The sequence below is a fragment of the Castor canadensis genome, chromosome 5 (assembly GCF_047511655.1).
Source record: "Castor canadensis chromosome 5, mCasCan1.hap1v2, whole genome shotgun sequence".
Lineage (NCBI taxonomy): Eukaryota > Metazoa > Chordata > Mammalia > Rodentia > Castoridae > Castor > Castor canadensis.
Window position 1 is genome coordinate 16,529,571 of NC_133390.1, and position 18,399 is coordinate 16,547,969.

General features: G+C 33.7%; 1 long non-coding RNA gene across 9 annotated transcripts in view; it reads right to left on the reverse strand.

Annotated features, from left to right (window-relative positions):
- LOC141423210 (uncharacterized) overlaps positions 1 to 18,399 on the reverse strand; it is a 171,074-nt gene that overhangs the window by 20,425 nt on the left and 132,250 nt on the right. For 2 of the 9 annotated variants that reach the window (XR_012447884.1, XR_012447889.1), the window contains one exon: positions 7,947 to 8,136. The exons of the other annotated variants lie outside the window; for them this stretch is intronic. This is a non-coding gene — a long non-coding RNA (uncharacterized lncRNA). The remainder of the gene's footprint in view (positions 1 to 7,946; positions 8,137 to 18,399) is intronic. 9 annotated transcript variants of the gene reach the window in all.

Here is an 18,399-nt window from a genome sequence, read left to right on the forward strand (position 1 = left end):
CTACATTTTTCCTTTCAGCTAATTTATTTTGTTAAAAATGTAATATTCACATTAAGCTGTCCTTTGCCTGTTTTTCTTACTACTCTCTTAAATATATGAAAGTATATATTATATTTGCTTGATATTCTGAGAGATTGTTAGATAATTAACTTTTTTCCACCACAAAATTTTGTTCCTTATGCAATTCTCTAAACATGGATACTATCTTTTTATGTACGCACTAGGAGTTGAAAGAAGGCTTCATGGGTGAAAAGAAATAATACATACTAGGAAAAAGACTTAAGTGAAGAGTTTTCAATTAAACTTCTATATGTTGACAACAATCCTAATAGTCTCATAAAAAGAAAGTATAAAGTCTTAAAAAGCTTTCATTATACAGCTAAATTAATTACTTCAATTCAATTCCATACATTGCTACAAAAATGAAGTTTATATTTCAGACAACACTGGGGTTATTTTTCATGGGAAATTCTTCATGTTCAACAATACACTGTCTGAAAAGTTTAAAAGGTTTTGTTAGGGAAATTATAGTGTGCGTTTTAATCAGACTATCTATATAAAATAACTTAGGCATAATTTTAATTTTGTTTTAGTAATTTTTACCTTCCAGGATGATCCATTTTGCTTTCTTATGATTTTTCTCATGATTATTAAAGCATATCCTCAGCTTCTTTTACAAAGCATGTCAGGAAGAGTTTAGGAAAGTAAGAGAATAATGATAATGATAGTAAGAATTTAGAGTATAAGACTCAAACACACAATATTTGTGTCAAACCTCTGAGGCTACAATTGTACAGAGGATGTCCTAGTTCTGTGATTTGGGCACAGGCACTCTCTCAGCTCAAAGTTCTCATCTGCACAGTGCTGTGCAGGAAACAGCCTACCTCAGAGCCGCTGTGAGGATACAAGTAGCTCAAGGAGCTGCCACACAGAAGGCACCACAATTTCACTTCTCAGACCAGTGGCAAAGTGTACTCAAACTCACTGGAGAAGAACCCACAAAGGAAGTATAATAAAAATAGAAAGAGGGAAAGGACAAAAGCTGAAATATTATTTCTCCATGGAAATAGTAAGAAGATTTTAGCACTTAAAACCTAGCAAGGCAAAAATAACACTCTAAGTCTTTCAGAAGAAGCAGGAATTGGTAGCAGAAGAAAACAAGGTAAAAATGTATTTGGGCTGGAGTTCACACAGATTGGGTAAGTACAGCAAGTAGAAAGTGTGCTTCAGTGAAGAGCAGTAACACGATAAATGTCATCAAAAGATGGTGTAATCTACCCGGCAAGCTGTGTTATGCTTTTATTCTTAAAGAAATGTATGAAATCACAAATAATTTCACCTCCTGGGTACCTTCATTTCTTTTTATGTTACATATTCAGGTTTGTTTCTGTGTATATGCGTGAGCATTACATTTCACTTGTTCCTTTTTCGTGTGTGGTAATTTTTGGGACTGAACTCTGTGCCTTGCTCTTGGTAGGTAAGCACTCTCCTACTTTAGCCATGACTTTAGTCCTTTTTGCTTTTTTTCTAGCCTTGCGTTTTTCAAATACATTCTGCTGTCATTGTCAGGGTCTTCCTTGAACCATATACTCCCATAGCTTGACCATTGTCAATAGGGCAGCAGAAAACATGGACATGCACTATACTTAGTATTCTCTCAATTTTCTTTTGTACAGAATTTCAATTTAGCTAAAATACACATTTGGTAATTAAAGTCTTAAAAAATTGTGGCTTCTTATAAATTGTCAAATGAGGAACGTAATATGTTATTTGACCTTTACTTTGATTGTAATTAACCTTTAGTGAATAACCATAATGAAGTCAAGTACCATTTTACATATAGCAGTATGATGGCAGAGGTTTCTACCAAGTGTTTTTGCATGTCTATTATTTCCAACCACTTTCTAACAAATGTATATAAAAGTTTAGTAGCTGATACCTCTTTTAGAATAAAGAACTTTAGGGTCAGGAAGATTAGATAATTCATTTAAATAGCAACAATGACAGTCCATCCATTGGAATACTGGTCTATGCTCTTTCTAGGACATAACAGTCTATTTTTTTTACACAAAGAACTCTTAAATTCTTGTGAATATATCTTCTGTTGTTTTTTTCTTTGTAGAACGTTCAGGGTGGAGCTGCAAATGATTTCATAATACACAATTCCAGAATCTAAGCCATATGGCTGCGTTCTGTGTTTGCATAGAGAGACCACATTATCTCTGCACAGCAGTAGCAGTACACATGCAATTACATACTCAACTCACACACTAGTAACAGCAAGTGTCTTAGCTCTCCAACACAGGAAATGATACAGTGCAGCTACTCTGAAATAATGACTATGTGACATCATTAATATTCTGTACCTATAGTACAGTTGAATGGTAAAAATGTAGGTTCCCTGGGAATTAGAAACTGTTTCAAATGCAAAATATATTCATGATGATATAGGTTATAGAAAAGTTTATGCATAAATGAATATATGCATTATGCTTAAGAATGTTTCTTTAGTAATTTATATATTTTTGTAAATGTTTGGTCAAAGTTTCTCTGCTACTGCAGCAAATAAATATACTTGTTTAGAAATAAAAAATTCTGCTATGCTTGCCCACCATCTGTAGTTTATAGAAGCATTCAGATTTAGAAATGTTTAAGTAAATGATCGTTAGTGTCAGACACATTTGTTAAAATTCTTTCATTCAATTTTAGCTAAGAAAAGGAAATATTACAATACCCAGCCAGAGGTACAGTTAGGAAAAAGAAAACTACTAGTGAAGCCAAACCCCTAGTATGACTCATTCAGTGACGGGAGCTTAATTTGCCTCAGCTACAATAAGAGAATAGTGCAATCCAACAGTGTCTGTCATGAATGCATAAGACAAAGCACAAGTCTCTTCCAACCACATGATATTATTTCCCCTAAACAGCCTGCTCGAAGTCAGAGATATATCATGGATGTGGAATACATGGTTCTGTTCAGTGAAGAAGAGAACTTTTCTCTGAAATATTCTTGAGAGAGAATGAAATATTATACTTCCAACTCATATTGAAACAAAGAATTTATCTAGTAGGTATTTTTAGACCACCAATACCAAATTCTCATATTATTTACCCTCCTCCTCCCCCCAAAAATTTTTAAGGACAGCAGTAGAAGGACAACATATTTGAGTACATTTGAGTATATTTTGTACCAATTCGGTTTGTTCACTGTAGCAGTATTTACGTTTGTGTAGTGAATTGGTGATTGATAGAACAAAAGTTTTTGCCTACATAATAGTAGAGTATGCTTGATAGTTTTAAAGTTATACATTACTAGTAATAGCATATTATTATGAATTTTTGTTGATATGCCATTTAATAGAAAAGGGATTGAAAATGAAACATATAACTAAAATAATCCTATGAATTTTGCATTATTTTCTTGAGTATATATGTTTGTAAAAGACATCTTATTATTAAATATTTTGGATAGTAATTTGATGGTTTAATTGAAAAAGGCTCCAAAACATATGGATTACATTTCCCAGTTCTATTATAGTCCCATCGGGTTTTCGAATAATGGGAAAAATCTTAAAAGTAAAAAATAAACCAAAAACATGTGAAAAATGAGTTGAGCATTTCAACAAACTTAAAACCAGCAGGATTTGCCCCTCCCAAGTGTATAATTGACCTAAAATCACAGGATTTCTCTTCAAGCACATATTTTCTCCTTGCCAATGTGTTAAACATCATCTATTAAGACACACAGGGATTTTTCTTTCTCACCCTTATTTTCTTTTACAAAATTGATAGTGAATTAAAGTTTAAAAGAGCATTCTAGAAGGAATAAAAAATGGAGGAAGCCAACAAAACTACGTAGACTCAATTAATAAAGTTTTGTTTGACAATTTAAAAGAATATTTTTACAGGATCGAATTGACTACAGAAAAAATATTACAAATTTCTTCCCTATAAATCTTTGTTTCTTGATTTAGTCACATGAGTTCAAAGTACAATCATATAGGATGTAAATTTTATAATCATGTGTTTTTGAAAAATATACTAAAAACTTGCTCACTTTTGCAAGTTTTACTTGTTTTGTAATGGTGACTACAATGATTATATATTATGATGTATATTATACTAAACATATAATTTTAAATTATTTGATTATATATTAAACAGATATACTGTATAATTTCTTTATAATTATGAAGAATGCAAAATCCATTCAAATTGAAAAAAAAATTTCCAGACTCCATAAATGACATAGTAAAAATAATGTTATTTTTCATAATTCGGGGGAAAATGTTTTTCTTTTCAATTTGAAGTTGAGAGATTAGTAAGTCTCCTTTATCTCACATTTCCTAAGAGTCAACTATTAGCTAGACAGAGAATATCTAGCTTGCCTGGATTGCTTTCTTAAAGCTTAACAAAACACCTTCTGACATCCCCTACAATCTTTGGGATGTTCTCATTCTCCTATTTCCAAGTTAAGTTTATGTCCCCTTTGACTTACACTTTCCTTCACTTCCCCACTTCCACTCGGACATCAAACCCTGTCAGTGCTCTGGATTGAAGGGTTTATGATTTCCTTCATAACCCTGCTGTGGTCACTGTAGGGTCATAGCATCTTATACCTAAATCCTTTCCTTATGACACATTCCAAATGCCATAATTCATCCCCATTGAAAAGCTTTTGTCCAAGACGTTTTTTACCACCTGGAATTTCATGGTCTGCTTCTCAAATGATTCAAATCTAGTTATCTTTTAAGTCCAAGCTTACATTGTTTATCATAACTCTGCTGATTAACAGTAGTGGGATATATTACTATCATTTCATATAATTTAAATGACCTAAACCAATTTTATTTGCTTTATAATCCTTTAAATTTTAACACCATGCTGAGTGATTGTAATACACATGCATTTAAGATTTCCTGTTCAACTTTGTTTCAATACTCTTAGAATCTCCACTATGTAATTGGACACAGAAATTGCTAATTAGAATATTTTAGCATGCAAATTGAAATATGTGAAATATACTTAATCAATCAAAAGGATTTCAAAAATGAGTTTAATGGACCACATCTGTTGTTACAAGTAAAGAACATGAAAGCTTTACCAAGGCCAGGTTAGGATATAGTCATTGCTACCATTGTTCTACCTATATTTTTATATAGTCAATCAATAATTTATCAAAGCTATCAGTGGAAATCACATTAGTTCAATATTTTAACTTGTGTTATCTTAAAGCAACAATGGCAAGTTAAACATAGAAATTCTAAATTTATAAAATGTTGAGAAAACAAAATGCTTTTAAAAGGTTGCAGGGGCTGGGGATATAGTTCAGTGTTAGAACATTTGTTAGGCATGTGCAGTGCCCTGGATTTAGTCCCAAGTCACCAAAAATGAAAAAATTTCCATAAAACTTTTAATAGCCAAATAAATATTTTGCTATTACCCTTCTAAAACATAGAACCTAGATCTCCATGAGACAGAAGATATGTTATCAGGAGCACTGACCATCACCTATATAAGTCCTTTCCTAGTAGCCTCAACATTGAGAACACAGAATTTTAGGACTCTGAGCACAACTTCAAAACTTTGTCATTTTCTCCATTTCAAGTTAGAAATCTAGTGCATTATTGCAACACGTGTGTAGCAACTCTGGCAGGTTTTATTCTTCATAGCATTATTGAGCAGAAATGTCAGTCTGTATGACGATATACATGGAGGAATAAATAGGGCAAGGCTGACATCTGCTTAAAACATCGGGATAGAAAGATGAGCAATGGCATTTTTCACTTGCCAAATATGTTTCATTTTTTTTGACTTGTCATAACATCTGTGCAAGAACTTCCAAAAGTGAGAGGTTTAAATGTTTGAACTGTAATGTTTCTTCCAATTTTAAAGATTCTGTGATCCTCTGACCATATGAAAACCTTTTTAGAATATTTTCTTTAGCAAATATAGCAACACAGAAAGATCAAACACACATCCACACACAATCTTTGCACAATAGAAAAGATTATCAAGCAAACAAGTGCAGCATAGTAGCATCTGTAATCCCAGCACTCTGGAGGCTGAGTCAGTAGAATCAAGTATTCAAGGCCAGCCTGGGCTACATAGAAAGTTCCAGACCATATCCTCACCAACTTTTGTTGTTGTTTGTGTTCGTGACAGCCATTCTAACCAGCGTGGACTACACACAGAGACCCTGTCTCAAAAACAAACAAAACCAAGGACATATGTTCTTTACTTACATGCTACTTCAACACTTTTTGCATTAAGTTTCTTTCCAGAGAACAAACCAGCAATAATTCCAGTACACTAATGACAAATCTAAATCAAGAAGGTTTATTAAGAGGTCAGGATGGTTTTTTCAGAACACGGTACATAAAACTATTCTGGTCTTTAGTGCACACACACAAATATATGTTATCTCATGGCAGAGATCTCAGAAATCACACTGTGGGTCTCTGAGAGTAGGGTTCCTTGTCTTGCATCTTTAGTTTAATCACTTTAAAATATATTAAGTTGGGCTGGGAGCATTGGATCATGCCTGTAATGCAAGCTACTAGGAAGACAGAGGTGGGGAGATCATTTTTCTAGGCCAGTCCAGGCAAAAAGTCCAGAAGGCCCTCTCTAAAAAAAAAAAAGGCAGGGTTTCACTTTGTGATGCCAGCTTCAGAGAGGAAGAGATAAAAAATGTGTTCTGAGACTGGCCTCAGGCAAAAAGTTAGAACTTATCCGAAAAAATAAACTAAAGCAAAATGGCTGGGGTTGTGGTTCAAGTGGTAGAGTACTTGCCTAGCAAGTGCCAGGCCCTGAGTTCAAATCCCAGTACCACTATAAAACTACTAAATAAATTAAATTAAATTAAGCATGTTGAAGAATGGAGGCTATAATATGAATTTTTTCATAGAGCTGAATAGTGGACCTGTCAAACTGAAATGCATCATCCAACATAAAGAATGATGGCTTGTTTATAAAAGGAAAAGTGGTATAACTTCTTTGCAACTGGATGTTAATGAAAGGTGTAAAATATGCAGCAATTTAGAGGATTTATTAGAACATGTTGGGTAGGATTTAATAATGAATAACTCAAAAGGATTTATAGCAACACCTCTGAGACTAGCCAGGAATGCAAAGTTCAGCAGCACTAGTTCCACAGGAAATAGTAGCAGAGGGAACACAAGTTGTCACTGTGATGAAATAAAATAGTTGAAATTGCAGATGGATCATTAACTAATATTGACTCTTGCTCTAAAAGCTGTCAGGGCTTTGCTATGCAGCACTGAAACAGCTGGGAATGTCGTCTGGGACCTGTGGGAAAAGCATTTTACTTGGGTTGAAATACAAAAACTAAAAGCACAAGAGCCATATGTTTACTCATGGGTCAGACAAAACTAAACATAACATTTTACTGTATTCTAAAATGTTTGCTCACTTCATTAGACATCTATTAGGCAATCACAAAATGGCAGGCACTTTAGGTTCTCAGCAATGAACATGTTGACTGTGATACAAATTGCAGTCTATTCCCAAGAGAGAGAAATAGGAGACTCACAGTTCAAGGCCAGTCTGGGCAAAAGTTAAAGAGCCCCTATCTCAAAAAAAGCCAGAGATGGTGAGTCACACCCTTATACCAGCTACTCAGGAGGCGGAGATCAGAAGATGGAGGTCTGAGGTAAGCCTGGGCAAAAGCACAAGACCCTATCTGAAAAAAAAAACAAAACTGAAATCGAAATGACTTGGGTCATGGCTCGAGTGGCAGACAGCTTGCCTAGCAAGTACAATCACTGAGCCACTGAGAGACTCCTCCCAAAACATATGCAATCTATAAAACATTGAACTGATCATTTAAAGTTTTCTTTAAGTATAGTGAAAATAAGCCTCGCTGTGAAAGACAGCAAAAATACATTTAAAGTGACATATGTTCAATGTATTGAAAATTTATATACCATTCATATTTCAATCTTAGGCACAGTGTTTACGTTGAGCGATTTGTTTTCATCCATGCTGCCATTCATGAGCCTGGGCCACTCTTATACCATGGTCTGCCACTCCAGAGGGCCTCACAGTCATCAAAAATCAGCCAGCAGAAGAGGATGGGTCTTAAAGGAGCACATCCACTTCTCGAAAGCTTTCATCCTAACAGAGAGAGGGAATGTGATCACTGTTTGTTAGCAACTTTCCAGGGATAACTTTATTGTATGATTGAGGAGACCACAGAGCAGTTAGATCTCTCTTCAATAAGAGCAAACACAAAGCAAGAGCATCATTTATAATCCAAATTAAAGCTTAAAAATATTTCATATATAACAATACCATTAGTGTTTCACATAGAGAATTTCTTCTCTAACCAGGTTTAGACTCATCACAAAGGAATTTTTTTGGCAAATATCTGTTTGGGGACTTTGGGTAATAATTGTCTTCATCAAACAATGGTAATTCCAGTCAACTCCAGTAAATCTGGAGATGATTGCTCATTTACAAATCAATTTTGAAATAACATTAGATTATGCATTAAAGTTAGCAGAAACCAAGCAATTATGTTAAAAATATGGTTTCAAACTCAATTGCTATCATCATTTTAGAATTCTGTTTTGTTAAAGACAAGAATATGTGTGTAATCAAAGGCACTTGGTATCAGATATTTCTAGCATTAGCATACTATATTGTGATAGATGTGTTTAAAAGACAAATTGTGAGATGAAGTGTGGCAATGGTTGAGTAGATCAAAATTTTGAGAGTAAATCATCTAGAATTACATTATTATCACCTTACTCTAAGCTCTCTAAATTTCAAACTAAGTGTACTTCTTTGCTATTCTACCATTTTTTTCCAATTTCATATATCTGATTAAATAATATTCATCTTTATAAATATACCTAGCTAAGCTCTCGTTAAATAATCAAAAGTCTATGTAAAGTAGGTAGTGAAATAAATAAAATCTCCATTTTGATGGACACTGCTATTATTTCACTTCATATGTGTTAATAGAACACTATTGTTTTTCAAGGAAGAAATGTCGCCAGACTGAAAATTACTAAGGTAAAAATCGTATGTATTGAAAACCTTGCCCTGCTCCTCCCACCACTGTCTTAGCATTCTGAGGTGATCATATAACCGCTCTTGAACAATGGGACAAGAATAGAAATCAGATTTCCAGAGCAGGTGCTTTCTTGATGAAAGAGAGAGAGAGAGAGAGAGTCAGCCAGTACAAACCAAGAGAACTATTTTCCTCTTCTTCCTCCTTTGTACTTGTATTAACTGTCTAGAGACAATTAATAACAGAGAACCACAAACTGGGTAGTTTGAGTAACCACAATTGATGGTCTTTCAGTTCTGAAGACTGGAAATGTAAACGAAGATGTCTACAGGAATGGTTCCTACTGAGGACTGTGAGTGAAGGATGTGGTAAAATACTCCTTCTTTGGCATGTAGATGGCCATTTTTTTCCTGTGTGTCTTCATATCATCTTTCTTTGCTGTGTGTCTCATGTATCAAATTGACCTTTTAGTCATATTGTAAAAAACCTACATCTCCAAATTGTCACCTTCTGAGTTACCTGGGGGTGCTGTGCTTGAATGTTTCTGCCCTTCCAAATTCATAAGTTGAGATCTTAACCCCAAGATGATGATATTAGGAGGTGAGGACTTTTCTGGGGGTGATTACGTCATGAGGGTGAACCCATGAATGGGAACAGTGTCCTTATAAAATTGCCCCACTGGAGCTCATTGGTCCTTCACCACATGAGAACACAGTTAGAAGGTACTGTCTATGAATCAGGAAGAAGACCCTCACCAGACACCACATCTGATGGTGCCTTAATCTTGTATTTCTCAGTTTCTCAAACATGGTGTAGAGGTAAAGTAACTGCTTTTCAACCATGAGGCAATCCTTATGAGACTAAAACCTAGCCACAGTCAAAAATACATACAGTAGAACTGACAGCTAGGATAGGGGTCACCAATGTTGCTAAAAAGCACCAGGTTCCCTCTGCCTACTTCAGAATAACAATTTTTCCAAAATATATTACCCAAATGAGAACATATGCAAGGCTTGTTAATAATTTAATATTTATTACAGAAATTTATTGAATATTTAGAAGAACCAATAGTTAACATTCTAAGACATATTTTTACCTTCCATTTGTTGCATGTGATTACCCTCATCTGAAAATGGGTAAATTTCATCACATTATTTTTATGTAACTGACTATGGAAATACTGTTTCCCAGTGGTTCTTAAATTAATTTGATGTGTGACACAGTACATTAAGTTAGAGTCCACTGAATACTTTTGTTGCTGTTTTTATTTTTCCCATACCCTATTCCTTGAAGACTTCTACCTAAGTATCATAGGTAAAACAATATCATTACCCAATGATACTCAGTTGCACAGTATGCTTAATATTTGTTGCTCTTTATGACATTTTTGATGCCACTGGTGGTAAAGCTCAGTGTTGAGCACCTCCATGTGGTATTCGCTCAATCAAACACTTTCCCTCAGTTTCAAAACAGACCATTTGTTGTCTAATTGTCTCGTATTCATTTCCAGCTGTGTGCAGGCAGTTAGCCACATTTTTTCCTATTCCTATAAATAAACTATTACCATTATGTAAATAGTTTAAAATTTAAATGCCTATTATCTTTCAATAAATCTATTGCTTGACTAATTTCTATCATCTTAGAAGCACAAACAATTGAAAGAAGGAATATTAGATTAGGAAATATTTTAAGGCTATCTAACTGTTTTAGTTCATTTTGTGCCACTATAACAGAATAGTACAGGCTGGATAATTAGTAAACAATAGAAGCTTACTTGACTCCTGACTGTGGACTTTGGGAAATCCATGCCTGAGGAGTTGCATGGGTGAAAACTGTTTTTTTTTTAATTCCTTATAAAATGGCAGAAGGCATCACATGGTGAGAAAGCAAGAGAATGACTCCACAGTCTCAAATCCTTTTATAATTATTATTGATTCATTCACAAGAGTAAGGACCTCAAGATATAAATACCTCTCCTTCGAACTCATATTCAGCACTGTTAATTGGGGATCAAGTTCCCAACACATGCTTTCTGGGAACCAACAATGTACAGATCCCATCTTATACAAAGAAGAGGAAGCACAAATCATTTTTCAATGAGGAAAGTCTGAGAAAGTAGAGAAATGGAAGGTTACATATATAGATGATCCATTTTAATTGTTCTAAGACATTAAACAGAAATTGATATAACCTAGCTTTTGGCTTAAGGACTCATGGTTGAATTCACACTGATGTATCAGGCATCTAATTTTCTGAATCTAAACAATACTTTAAACAAAGTAACAAGACACTTCAAATTTTTCCTTGGGAAGTAGAGAATTTGTTTTTGCTTTCATATTGCTATTTGGTTTAAAAGCAAATGGTTCCTTCATACTCCTGTTGTTGTTTACTTGGATAAACTTGGACATGAATACAAATAATGAGATGATTGTTTGGAGAAGTATAAGCAGTCTAATGAATGAATCAAAGTGAAATGTGCCTTTAAGAAACCAAAGGTGTTTTCATGAATTTTCCATTAGCAAGGATGAATAGTGTGTGTTGAAATTCTTGATACAGAAATATCAGAGATTTAGCTCTTTATAGATCAAACCATTACTCTATGATGAGTACTTATTTGAATTGTAATCATTTGGAATCATTATACATTTCCACTATAAAATAAGAAATTACCTCATACTAATTATATAATCATAGCACATGATTGGAAAGAGTGTTTAGATATCATACAATGCACCTTCCCACTTTCCACTCAGCTCAGCCATATCTTTTATGTTCTCTCCAATATGGGGTCGTCACATTAGCTTCTTTGAATAGTCCTAACAAGGAGGATTTTGTTATAATTGAATGACCACTTTTTGATGTGACATTGTAAAAGTTAAAATTACATTTCACATTTTCATTGGACAACCCTATCCTGATAGACTTATTCGCAACACATTACACGGATCAAATAATCACAATTTGCACATGTGACTCTTGTTGGTTACCTATGAGGTGCTAAGAACAATAGTATCTTTTATTATTTATTATATAAGTCAATTCTGTGTTGTTAAAACAAAATGCTTGAGGAGCCTGGCACTGGTGGCTCATGCCTGTAAGGAGGCAGAGATCAGGAGGATCGCAGTTCCAAACCAGCCCTGGCAAGTAGTTCATGAGTCCTTTTCTCAAAAATACCCATCACAAGAAAGGGTTGATGGAGTAGCTCAAGTGTAGGTCCTGAGTTCAAACCACCTTACTTCAAAACAAAAATGCCTAAGGTTGAGTAACCTATACAAAGAAATAGATGGATGGATAAAAAACATGTGATGTGTGTGTGTAATATACATATTTACTTGGCCATTAAGAAGAATGAAATTATGTCATTTGTTGAAAAGTGTATTGAACTGGAGATCATCATGTTGAGTGAAATAAGCGAGTCCCACAAACAAGCATCTCATGTTTTCATTTATTTGTGGAAGCTAAGGAAAACAAAACAAAACTAAGGTCATGAAAGTAAAAGGGGGATTAATTGGGAGATGGAAGAGGAAAAGAAAAGAGGGAGGAAGGGCAGGGATATAAAAAAGAGTAATTAGAAGGGATGAATATGATTATAATACATTATATGCACTTACGAAAACGTCATGATGGAACCCCTTACAATATATGATTTGATATATGCCAATAAAAATAGAAACATGGTTCACTTAGCTCATGATTTGGGAAATCCAAGAGCACAGAGCCAGCATCTTCTTGGCTCTGGTCAGGACCTTCTGGCTACATTACAACACTGTGGGTAACATCATGGTTGGAGCCAGGGCAAGAAGGAGAGTATACATGGTAAAGTAGGAAGGGTGACTCAGGTGTCGGGCTTTCCTTTTCTGGTAGCACCTCAATTCTCTCAGGAACTCACTTACTCCAGGAGGGTGGAGTTCCTTAACATAATTACCTTCTACTAGGCTTCACATCTTAAAGGATCTACCACTGTCCAACGGGGGGAACAAACTTCTAGGGCAACTTTGGGAGACACATTCAAACCATAGGCAAACTACAGCATGTGTTAACTCAAAGGCTTGGATTTCCTATGATAATCTCAGTGATTTATCAGTAGTGTCAATATTTGCTTTAATCTTTTCTGTTGAAGACTAACTAGGCTTTTCAATTTCTTCACTGCTTTTAAGCTTTTATCAAAGAATTAGAGAGGAATGTGTTTGTAAGCATTTCTTTCTGTGTGCTTTCATTTGGCTTCCTTATGCTACATTCTGCATTTGTACTATTTGTAAATCCTGTCAACTTGTTTTTATGAATTCATGGCTGAGTTATATAAAACCATTGGTATTAACTATTAAGTGCATTTTTCTACTTTATGTTTTAATAGCATCATATGAGTATAATAAACATAATTTACTAGGCATGATTATTAGGGAGTAAAGTATTGATACTCAGGAAGAAATACATATACTTCCTGCTTTAATAGTTGCCTTTTCAAGAACTATGTTTAAAGTCAATGTTAAATCAGTTATTAATGCAAAAGCAATGTTAAGACAAGACAATACTAATTTCCCAATATTCCATCAGAGTTCCATTAAAAGGAATGGTAAATTACCTTACTATACCAAAGACTTCCAGAAACGAGCGGAAGTTCTTAAAAGAATTTAATATTTAACTCCCAATAGTTCTTTAAAAAATCATATTCCCAGTCTAAGGTTTCTGGCTCCTAAGTTAAATAGCAGCAACAAAATATTGCTTCCAAATAGAATTCTTCTAGAAATCCAGCAATAGAATAAGATTTTATTTTGAGGAAATTATGATCCACAAAAGTAAGCATATCTCTGACTTTAGTTGACCTTACAACTATTGCCTGTGACACAATTGTTCTCTGGCTAAATCCTTTTGTATCTATTAGATAGAAAGCTTCATAGAAAACTGAACAAAATACAACTTAGAAATATTCCAAAGCTATGCTTATTACCAGCAGCCAGTAGTCTGTGTGCCCTTTGATAATGAGCACTTAGTCAACTCAGATTAAGGAAAGCTCTTGTCTGATATTTTAGGAGATATGATTGGCCTTTAACGTGAACAAGACTTGAGATGTACCACAATTGTAAGGTACAGGTTGTTTATACCTGAACCAAGCCGTGGTGGCCAAATTAAGTAAGATTTCTTTCTTTTGTTCCATCATTATTCTTATGATTCCAGAATATTTTTATTTATTTTATTCATTGCTTTAATCATGATTATTTTTCATTACCATTACTGTTTCTTCATTTGAATTTCAGAAAGATTTAACTTACAGTAAGCCAAGGCTATGCTACACTTCTTACACTTACTGTACTTATTAGTGCTCACTATGTTTTTATTCCCAGAATGCTTCATTCCTAGAAATCACTATATAATTTTGTATAACTTGGCTTAAGCAAATATTACTGCAGTACTCTAAAATGTAGCAGCTAAACAAATGACTAAAAATCATTGCCAGAAACCACATAATAAAAAGTGGTTATATATTTACACACACACACACACACACACACACCTTGAGTTCCTTTTCAAATGCTTTTTAACCAAATTTGAAATGTACAGATTTTGGATAATATAAAGTTATGGAGTGAATTTCATGAATTTCAAAATTAAAATGCATAGTCATACTCCTAAAGATTCCACTGTAAGCATCTTCCACAACAGTCATTCCATTATTGTAATGCTGCCTTTGATAGGTTTAAACATATAAAATGTACAAAGCATTTCTGATATTTTCCTCATTGACTTGATATTTTACTTTCTACCACACCATTATTTTCTAAGCACAGATGCACAAAAAGAAAAATGCCCATTGTGCTATCAGCTCTGTTTCTAACCACAAACAGAAAGAAGAAGTGACTTTTTATTGCTTCTGAAATCCAAATGAAAGTCACTTGGGAAAAATGGAGTTTTGTCCTGAGAAAAGTAGGTCATCTGCTTGAAAGATGTTGTTATTGGCACCTGAGGACCTGACATCACTTTTGATGCTTCCTTCAATGAAGACAATTTAGCAGCATGAAGTGTCACCTTCTAATCTGAAGGGATTTTATAGGCTTTGGATATGCATGCAGAAAGCATTGTGTAGGCACAATTAGACATACTTAATGCAAGATGGATTTTCTCATTGAAAACTCCTTGTTTATGTTGTTTCTGAATTTCAGTTTCTCCAAGGACTTTTAGAATGCTTTCATTTTGTAGACAGTGCCTTTTCTAACATGGAAGATATTCAGATCATTGAGCACAGCTTTTATTTTTTGGTCTAGCTTTTTATATTAAATGAAATTTCTAGTAGGCATCATAGTTACTAAAATTTTGCCATTTCAAATCAACCACTAAGAAAGAAATAGAGAAAGAAGCACATCCAGGATTTCTTTTCTACTAATAGAATATATTTTAGGGAAAAGGAAAATGCAACTCTGTTTTAATGGAATGTATATATTATACTTGTAAATTATATGTGAAACATATATGGTATTTTATAGTTTAATTTTTAAGGAATTCTAACAGAATGCAAGTTACCAATGCATTGTAAGTAAATACCAATTCAACCAAATTACCACAAACATGTTTTACAAATATTGGAATTTAGATGAGTTGATAGGGGAAAATAGGATTTATTTTAGCTATGTCAGTGAGTATCTTGTTCATAGGCACCCCATCAATGTTTTCTAAGTTAAATAAATTATAAGTGAAACTCTATCATGTGAAATCTTGAAAGAGAGCTTTCTGACTTTTGTGAAAACAGCTTTATTTTGTCAACTTCACAGCCATTTATTTTTCTTCTAAAAGAGAACATCAGGATTGTTTGTTTCAATTAGAAACACACGTAAATATTACAAATATTCCAGTTTACAACAGTGTTGATGTAGTACTGTTGAATGAATAACAGAGTGTTATTGCTAATTGAGACTAAATCCTCAAACCAAAGTATTTGTGTCTGACTTACTCATTGTAGTGGGAATGATGGAGATTTTAGCACCATGAATATTTCAAACTTAGCTTTATTTTGGGTTAACTTTTCTGGAATATGTGGTTTTATAAAGTAATACCTTTTCTACAATGAGCATGCAGTGTTTTTATAAAGTATTTTTAAACAAGGCTAAATGGTTGCTTATATTTAAAGTTAAGTAATATCAAGACAGGCAGTACTTGGAACAGACGAACAATTATTTCAGGTCCTCTGAGAAAAAAATAGGGAAGGACAAATAAAAAGGATCTTAGATCTGTAGCTAATTATTTCCAAATGCATTTCCATTAACTTAACATAGTGAAATGATTAGACTTAAAACTATTATATTGAAATTTTCTGTAACTGAGCTTAAATACAAATTGGTCTTATATTTTTTCAATTTTATTTTCTTTAACTCTTGCAGTTTGCATTGTACTTATGCACACTTACTTGGTCAAACTTCCTTTATATTAATATTTCTTCAGTCTATCTTCCATCTATCCATCTATCATTCATTCATTCCACGTTAATTCATTTGTTTGCTTGCTCATGCAATGAGTGCGGTAAGCCCAGATTGGGTGCTTTGTGTGTGTTTTCCTACATCTTAGTTGTTATATCTTAACTATTTGAATTAGGACTTCTTAACTTCTAGTACTTCTTCTTAAGCATGGGTCACTTTTACCCTCCTGGAAAATTGATTGACCATGATTTTAATTAATTAAAAATGATGAATATATTACGGTGATTATAATTGTCAGTGTCAAAATTTAGATTTGTTCAGGGAACATCTTTCATGAGAATTTTTGGGTGGATGGCCAACTAGGATCTTTAAGTTATAAGCATATTTCATTGTAACTACAAGAATACATTAAATATTTTATCTATGTTTTCTTATTTAGTAGGAACTGTTTATTTATTTGCTTCCTATTATTTTGAGGGTTTATCTCTATTCTCTCTTGGAGGTATTAGAGAGAAATCTTTTAGAAGGAGGATCTTATCCCTTACAAATCATTGCCCTTTCCAGATACCAACCCTTCTGTATGTTGATATTTTCTGTGTAATTCTTATTTCTTCTTTTGTCAATGTCGTCTTTCAGCCTCCACGATGTATTTGTGCTTTCTTTAGCAACCTCTCTATTTGTTGGTTTGTCACACAGGGATTATGATGTGACCGATAGAATTCACAAAAAATCCCAAGTTGAATAAGATTTTTGCTATTAGAAAAATACATGGAAACGCTCCCTGATGGAAGTACTCCCCTTTGTATTCTATCCTTCATTTACAAGACTCAATTTGTATGTAAAGCTCTTGGTAAGCTTAGCTGTCTACAGAGAAGATTCAAATGAGGTTAGAAACACAGGTTTTGCACTTTACTTATCTCTTACTTCATCTGTGCATACACTCTAGATATTCCAGTGACGAAATTGGCTAAGTGTAAGTATTCAGAAATGGATTTCTTCTGTATGTCTCTTGACAGAACTCTATTCAGATCACAAGTCTGTGTGTACATCCACAACTGTTTTTGTGTGCTTTCAATCTTCATGTTTTATAAATTCTTCACAAGTTGCTAAATCCCCAAGCAAGCTTCTTTTCTGACTTGTTCAGAAGATTAATTTTTGAGCAAGCAGGCTCAAAAAAAATGTTAGCTTGTATTCTTTCAACCCATTTTATGTCAGCTTACAGTATAATAAAAATGGCAAAGTTCTGTTCCATTGATAACTTTCTTTCCTCTCTCACTGCTAGTGGCATATATCTAGGTTCTCATTTCATGACCTTTAGTAAGTTTAGAATTGTGGCTAGATGCATATGTTCTGGAGATAGACTCCTTAGGATTTCAACTATGGTAGTCTTTTTTCCTATGTTTGTGAGTTTGGTCTAATATTTAACCTCACTGCCCCTGTGCCTATGTTTGTAAAATGTCAATGATAATAGTATCAACATTATATGTTTGTTGGTAATGTATCATAATGTATTTATATATTTGAAAATCATGTATGCATACAATTTAAAACAATGAATAAAGTAGATTAATTTTCAAAAATACTGGGCTGTGCTTGGTGGTACATGCTTGTAATCTCAGCACTCAGGAGACTGAGGAAAGAAAATCACAAACTTCATCTTTCTTTACTGCTTAGAGTGACTTTGTCTTGAAACAAAACAAAACAGCAATAACAATAAACTTTTTGAAATTTATGTTATTACAGTGGTGTATTAACATATTTCCCTAACTTTAGATTTTTATTTTTCATTTTTAGTCCAACATACTTTTCTAACTTATATTCTTAAAACATTTCCTTTTTCTAATCACAGAATTTTTAAACCTTTTTCAAAATGCTCACTTGATGACTAAAATAACCATAAATTTTAATGAGTTTCCACAAATCAGCTATATTCATCTTTGTAACTCTCTGAGTTTA